This window comes from Ascaphus truei, chromosome 3 (assembly GCF_040206685.1).
Source record: "Ascaphus truei isolate aAscTru1 chromosome 3, aAscTru1.hap1, whole genome shotgun sequence".
In the NCBI taxonomy this organism is placed as follows: Eukaryota; Metazoa; Chordata; class Amphibia; order Anura; family Ascaphidae; genus Ascaphus; species Ascaphus truei.
The window spans coordinates 177,506,839-177,514,818 of NC_134485.1; the positions used below are offsets into that span (position 1 = coordinate 177,506,839).

At 40.2% G+C, this 7,980-nt stretch overlaps 1 pseudogene; it reads left to right on the forward strand.

Annotated features, from left to right (window-relative positions):
* Positions 1–576: 576 nt before the first annotated feature.
* LOC142489270 (uncharacterized) overlaps positions 577–7,980 on the forward strand; it is a 67,497-nt pseudogene continuing 60,093 nt past the window's right edge.

Consider the following 7,980-nt stretch of genomic DNA (forward strand, 5'->3'; position numbering starts at 1 on the left):
TAACCATATTTGGCAACTGCTGAAAGCTGCCCTTACTCACTTCTAAACCCTGAGGAGCATTCTGTTATTTCTCACAATAGACTACAAGGGGAAAGGGAAGGTCTTAAGTGGTTCCCATATTAATAGCGTGAGTGTAGGAATTAACCCTTTCATGAAATGTATTATACTAACAGATATATGGTGGAACATATAAATGAAAAACAGCAACAAATTAATATTAATTGGTGTTTTTTTTTTTAAGGTATTAACTATATGTTGTTTAATGCTGAAACATTAGATATGTTTATGTGGCCTATTATTGTATATATCATTTATGGTATAAAGTCTGAGTTTACCTGAGGAGACAGAAGTAACCAAAATATAAAAAATAAAAAAGGTAACATATATAATATTCAACAAACATAACTATATACATTACAGACAATAAAAAAACATATATAAACATATTAACAAAGTTTGCCTGGTGTGGTTGGGAAAGAGGTGTCGGGCAATGTGTCGTAGCTGTATTGCCCAGGTCAGGACACTACCAGAATTGCCCAGTTGATGGGATCTGTTAGTTACAGCTGTGGTATTCAGTGTATTGTTTTTATTAATCTCCCTTCATCTAGGTAACATTACCTTGGTCGTTTTGCTAAGGGTCCTTACTTTGCATATCATTAGCCATGAAGATACTCGTTAATAAGAAAGAAAATAAGGTAAGTTACCTAATTAGGTAAGGTAACGTTATTTGCCCTTATTTAGCACACTTCTGAGGTTCTACCCCTAAGATCCTTCATTACTTAAAAAAATGATTACAATGTGCAAGCTTGATAATGGCAACTACTGATCATCAATTAGAATCCACTGCAGTTGATGCAGACACAATACGTTTCAACATTTCAAAACTTCTGTTATTGAGATTTGGGAAGGATTTTTTTTTAAAGATTTTGGCATTTTTATTTTTGGAATCTTTTATCAGGAAGAAAGCAGAGAAAATTATAAATTTTTTGCTCAAGTTCAAGGATTTCCCTAGATATATTGGAGCACTTTGGGGGGAAATTTAATAAGGTATGCTGGAGGTTAATGCAACAGATTCAGTGTTAACTGCTATTTACATCAATGGACGTCAACGCTGGATCAGATGCGTCATCCAGAAATGGTCTTCTCCTGGGAGATTCACTATAGTCCAACTCCTGTGCTGTATTGCCTTAAACTCAGGTATTTGACACAAGACCATATTCTTTAAACATGTAAATAAATACAGGTTTACTTAAAGGGGAAAGGAAACTGATATAAATATGCTGTTTTTAAGCATGTCCTGACTCCTGGAGTCCCTCACACATAACAATTTTGAGAGAGGTTATTGCCATAACCCCCATCCAGCCAATCTCCTTGTTCTGCCTTTGTTCCAAAGGGCATGAGAACCATTTAGCAAAAAGGTTCTGAAGTGGGGGTTTGGGGGAGAGGGGGTTGCCTGAAAAAAATAAACAACAAATAGAAACCATGAAACAATTATAAATCCAGAAGTGGCAGCAAGAAAAATATGAGAGGAGATAAAATTGTGGCTACATTTTAAAAGAGAGAGGATTACACAAATATAACCTTATGGAATCAGATTGTCTACAGCCAAACTGGCTGCTGCTGCCTGTCAGCTTATTTTTGAATCAAATATCCCCTCCCCATACAGACACACACAGCAGAGGCTGCTGGCTGAACTGCACTTGTAATCCTCTCTCAGTAGCGGCTGCAAATGTAATAGGGAGCAATAAATAAAAAATAATGTAGACCCGGTGGTATGAAAGGAAGATCAGCAGAGACTATAAGGAACTCTTTTACCACGTTGTAAAAATAAAAGGAGGGTGGGGGTTAGAGAAATGACAGCCCAAACCGGGAAGGCAACCTAGGGGAAATATTGAGTTTCTATTAGTGTATTGACTGCTGGAGGAGAGAAGTGTGTGTAATGCCAGAGATGAAGGAGAAGAAGGACACAGGAAAAGTATCTAGAAGAAAGTGGGAGACGAAATGCTAGAGCAATCCTGCCAGATTCTAACTGTAGGCTGGATGTACACAATATGAATTTAAAGAAAGTAGAGATTGAAAGCTCAAGGCAAACTTGTTTGGAAGGTCTTCAGTAATATGACTTGAGGGTGTTGCCTGCCTGGGATCCTTTCTGCACACTGCCAATGCTACAAAAGCAAGAGACAACCTGGGTGGAATGACTTTACTCTATATCTGATGTAAGAAAACTGAGCATACAGGAAGTATAATCAGCTATTTTTTCCCCCTGTTATCAAGACTGAACAAATTGGATTTTGTTTCCAGCACATGAAGAAGTCTGATTGTGGCTGCAGAATGACAGGAGACATCAGGTACCTGTGCCATGCTTTATCTGATTGTTATTTCAGAGCTGCCTGATCACTTGTAGAGAAATAACTCTAGAGACTGATTTTGCCCTTTGAAGTTTATATATATTTATTTTTTTCCCCTGTGTGGATACTTATTGTTTTGGTTATTGTTGTTGTTAATAATCAAGAGATATAGTTTAGAACATTTTGTTTTTACCTTCAGCATTTTTCTTGGTGGCAACAAGTTTCACACCATGTGTACAAACAAAGTGTATAAGTGGTTAAAGACTCTGCAGCTTTCTCAATACACCGAGTCTTTTGTGGATAATGGGTACGATGATTTGGAGGTTTGCAAGCAGATCGGGGACCCTGATTTGGACGCAATTGGGGTATTGATCGCCCAGCACCGCAAGAAGATACACGATGCTGTCCACAGACTGAGGGAGGAGGACAAATAGGCTGCAAGTGGATTGTATTTTACGTTAGAGCCTCAGGTGGGCTCACCTACCCCTGATATTTACACCAGCCACTTGGTGGAGCAGTACGAGACCAAAGCGTGGAGGGAAGCGCAGGGTCATAAACCAGTTCCCAGAAGTAACAAAAGTGGTCAGCTGAGCAGAAGCTTGGTCACTTATCCTAAGCTGAAACTAAAGATCAGGATAAGGGATAAACTCATACGGGACGGGGTCAACCTCAGCAAGCTGCCTTTCTCCAAAAAGGTAAGTGACTTGTAGAAGAGAACTCTTTACTATTCAATATCGTGCTGATGGACTGCAAGGCAGAAGTCTATATTTTTTCTAAACTTTCACCCATGCCTGTTAACTCCCACTGGTAAATGAATTGTATCACTTGTGTTTATAATTGTGTCCAAATCATATACTATTTCCTCCCTACAGTACATACACCTGTATACAGGATAATCACAGAATCATGACTATATATCTGTCAATCTTTATTTTAGTCATAGTAAAAGTCCCCCCCCCCCCCTTACTTTATTTAACAAATCTTTAGGATTTAATTATATACAGTAGAAACAGTCCTGTGGCTCAAACTAGTTGATTCACTCTGCTCCTGCTTCCCATAGTACAGTACATCATGGATGGTATATGAATGAGAACTATTGACAGGGACAAACTAAAAGGAGAGACGGTATAGCTGCAACAGATGGATAACATGTATACATTATATGCTAAACCAAAGAATGTAGTTTGATGGAATTGTTCTGACCCAGGCAATGATACTCCATTGAGATCTGTAGAGGGGCCAATTTATCCAAATGTATTTCAGTTTCATTGAAAATGTATGAATGACATATATAAATCTGGTGGTATTTTTGCACTGATGCAACACTGGAGGGAAAAAAATGACTATATCTACTAGAGACAGATAAAACCCCAATATGATTCCAATTATGTTGGGAATTAGATGAATGCCTTCAAATAAAGAGCACATCACTGGCCTGATGGAAGAAGGCAATTGACTAACTTTCCTGCCAAATTTCCTCCTTGGCTATAGTGATACAATAGGAAAACAATACATCTTTTTAACAGTACCAGATGTACAGTAGCCAACATTATTGCACCCATGCTGAGGGTGAAATACTGCAATAAATCTTTTCACGTGCTACCGATTCAAAACAATAGATGCAATACACTACTCTCTAACTCATTTCCCTGCATTTCTACCTCAACTATAGCCATGCAAATTTCCCATCTTTCATGACAACTAGAGATGTGTCAAAATGTCATAGAAATTCTGGATCCTGGTGAAATGTGTCTTTTTTTTCCAGAAAATGTGAACATTTGCAAATAAATATTTTCCAACGATCAAGTCAATTTGCAGGTCACATGGTCCTAAATTCCAATCACATGACCCTACAGTCACATCACATGCCCAATTTTCACTAAACTCTGGCAAACATTAGTGAAATTGTCAAAAATGTAGCAACAAATGTACATTTGAAGACATTAACACATTTTTACTGAAAGCACTAAGCTCTCTGGAAAACTTAAGAGCACTTACAGCTCAGCAGGTCACATTTGCCTGGGGGTATGTTAATAATCTAAGTCAATCTAAAACTTGCTCAGCAGCTCTTATTTTCCACTGCGCTCATAAATCTATATTGGGAAACATAAAACCAGGACTAGATGTGCCTGTCCCTGGAATTTATTATTTTGCAGTCAGAAAAACATTGCTGGGAAAAAGGGCAACGTGAACACAAACGAGAAAATGATTTAATAATGTGGTTATCTTTGAGACAGGGCTTATATATTAACTTGATCTAGGTTTCAAAGTTCTATAGTAGGGAAAAGTTACAAATATAGTCACCTCCTTTAAATAGAAACAGTGTAATGGTAGTGTGTTTGTCTGGTTTATTTTTTTTTACATTTCATGAATGGTTTCAGTGGAGGATTAGTTTGGATTCTAAAAGTGTGCTAAGGAATGTGTGCATGTGTACACCCACATGAGGGGTGGTGATTATCATATGGTATATATTTCTGTGGACAGCATCATGATAACTGGACCTCTTCCTGTGACATGCAAAGATGCTATTCACTTTCTCCAGACATTATTTTCATTGATCTGCTATGGACACAGTAGAGCTGTCTTAACTCTTTGTAACCCTTGATTATCTTTCTCTTCATATCTCGCTAAACACATCAGTTCTGCTTTGCAAGCCGAAGCAGAATTAGAAAAATTAAAACACTCATGCTAGTAGCAGTAGCTACAATTTATGTTTATTTTAAAATGTAACGTTTTGTTTTATATTTACACTCAAAATTCTAACCTTGTCCCTAATGGTATAAGGGGAAATTCCAGGAAGTATACCCAATATAATTCCTATTTTGAGAGTACATTATGTGCGTAGTAGTAAAAGAAAGAAAGCTATAATGATTTCGATGATAGAACAGTGAGAATAAAGCAGCTTTGATAAAATGATTGATGACCCATCAATGGTCATTTTTACTGAGCCCTTACAATATTATTAAATATCAATATTATTTACTGTGAATAATGCAAACGTTATAGATAAAGCAATGGATTTAACCAAAAAATACTTTTTTTGAGGGAGATAGTGGGACTGATGTTTTTACGTTAGAAAAAAAAATTAACAAAATATTGTTATACTGGATGACCATCTGTTGTTATACCATATTTCCATTTCTTCTATTTTATTCAATAGCATGCACCGAGTCCTGTTAATGTCAGTAGCTTTTGCTTGCATGTGTGGCATGGTTTGTTCAATAAATGACTCTCATTTTCTAATTAGGCTGCTCATGGACCATACAAAGAAGTACAGTAGCTCAGCAGTTAAATCTGTCAGTGCTGAAGGGGATTTAGAAGCATGGCAGGTCTTTTCAGTACCAAAAAGAAGGATAAGGTTGTGAGCAATGAGGGTTGATTTGTTTTGTAACTGTACAGTGTCTGGGAGACTGCAAAAAACAATAACATAATAAGACAGGATCAGCTCACTGTGAATTTACATATGTGGCCGGTAGTGCAAACACATGACAGACACAGAGTCAGAGTGTATGTGTTGTTTGTTAGTTTTTGTATATTGTAAAGTTGCAAAGTTGGAGAATGGAAGAAAGGACCAGTACAGCCACCCAGCCTTCTTAGGCCGAGTCCATAGACGGACAGGCCGTGCTGAGGCGTGCGGACGCTCCGCGCTGAGCCCCTGCATCCTCAAGGAGGATGCCTTGAGGGGCTCACACGAGCGACCGCAGGCGTGCTGATGAGTTGGAGGTTTCAGCCGAGCGCCAAGCTGATTTTCAGCGCGCTGTCGGCTGAAAACCTCCAATCACAGCACAGCAGCGTCAACGTCACGGCGCCGTGACGTCGGCGCCGTGACATTGACGTCAGTGCGTCGCGGGTGATTGGCCCAGCGACGTCACTGCCTCGCCTCCAACCACCTCCCCCCGGCTCCCTTCGCTCACGCTGGCTCGCCTGCAAGTCCGTGCAATCGCGCTGACTGAAGCAGGCGAGCCTCAGCGTTAGCGCGCCTCCGCTCTCCCCACACCTCTATGGCCCGGGCCTTAGACTGCGTCCCCGCTAGCACTGAGCGGGCAGCGCTTGCGGCAGTTACATATATCTATATATGTAAGTAAGGCCTGGGACATAGTGCCCCAAACTGTGCGGAGGCGCGCTGGGGCTCAGGGAAAGCGGTGCTTTCCCTGGCCTTACACAGCGCTCTGTCAGGGGGCAGGACGGGGGCGGGCCAGTGACGTCACGGAGCTGGTTCGCCCGTCATTGGGCGAACCGCTCACGTGACCGGCCCTGCGCTCCAGCGAGCGCCAAATTTCAAAACTCCGTGAGACACACGCTTCCGCAAGCATGCGGAAGCGTGCGCGAGCCCCTGCTAAAGCCACTCTCATTGCGGCTGCAGGGGCTCAGTTTCGAGCAGCAGCACGCCTCAGCACGGGTCAGCGCATAAGCGCTGACCATGCCCGAGGCCTAAGTCCCCGAACACGCTGTGCGGGCGCGCTCCTACACGGGCACACACGCTCACCCGTGCGCTCAACTACCCGCAATGCCTCTCCCCCGCGTGGCCTCTCCCCCCGCGTGCGTGCGCGTAAATGCAGGACACCCGGCGCTCATGCCAGCGCCAGTGGGGACTCAGCCTTACTCAGCTTGTTTTATGCTAGCTTGGAAATGTTGCAAGGTATAATTGTAGTAAAACTCATTGTCTTACGCTCACCCCCTTTTGTCCCCCAAAAGTGATCATACCTGATTTGAGAATCTTACGCTTTCCCACCCCCCTTCCTTTTCTATCTCGACGGGTACAGTAGTTACAAAACTTTCTTACATGTTGCATATACAGTACTGTAGTGCATTGAATAACTATACATAAATATAATAATAGTGAATACAACGTTTTTGCCTTTGCCATTTTTTAAGAATTCATGTGTTTATTTTATGTTTGATTTGCCTTATTCATTTTACAATGGTTGATTTTAATAAAATGTATAAGGAATTACAATTCGATTTTATCTTTGTTATTCAAGTAATTCCGTGTATATATTCTTTAGAGCAATTATGGTGTTTTGTATGCATGACAATTTTTTTGTGTTCTCAGTTTTAAATAATGAATGGTCTAATATATTATGTTATATAGGGTGTCAATTGGTATTGAACTTGATGTGAAGCAGAAAGATAAGTTAGTGTTAGTCAGCAGAAATGTTACTGTCGTTGAGAGGAGAAAAACAACAGATTTATGGGTTCCTATAGATTGTGTTGCCTAACTCATTCCTGAATACAAGCTTTCAAGATAATTCTTGTGTTTTCCTCTCATGCTTTAAAAACAATGGTTGTGCAGCTAGTTTTTAGTGCTTTGGAGCCTCAGAAAAGAACCTGTTTGTTCCAAGCTGAATATTATTTTGGATGCAAGTATTTTGATATTGCATATGTCCACAGTTAGAATGTAGCAGGTAAATATAAATGTTTCTCATTTAAGGCACATTGGTATTAACCCATCATTTCCTTATCGGGGAAGAGTTTATTAAAGAAACTCTTGAAATTATTAATATGGAACTAATTTGTATATAAATAGAATATTGGTTGTTTAGCCCCAAACTGTTGTGTCTCAGAGCCCTGAAGAAATGTACTTCTCCCTGCAATTAAAACAGCAGCACCCCTATCAGACCCCTGTTTTATT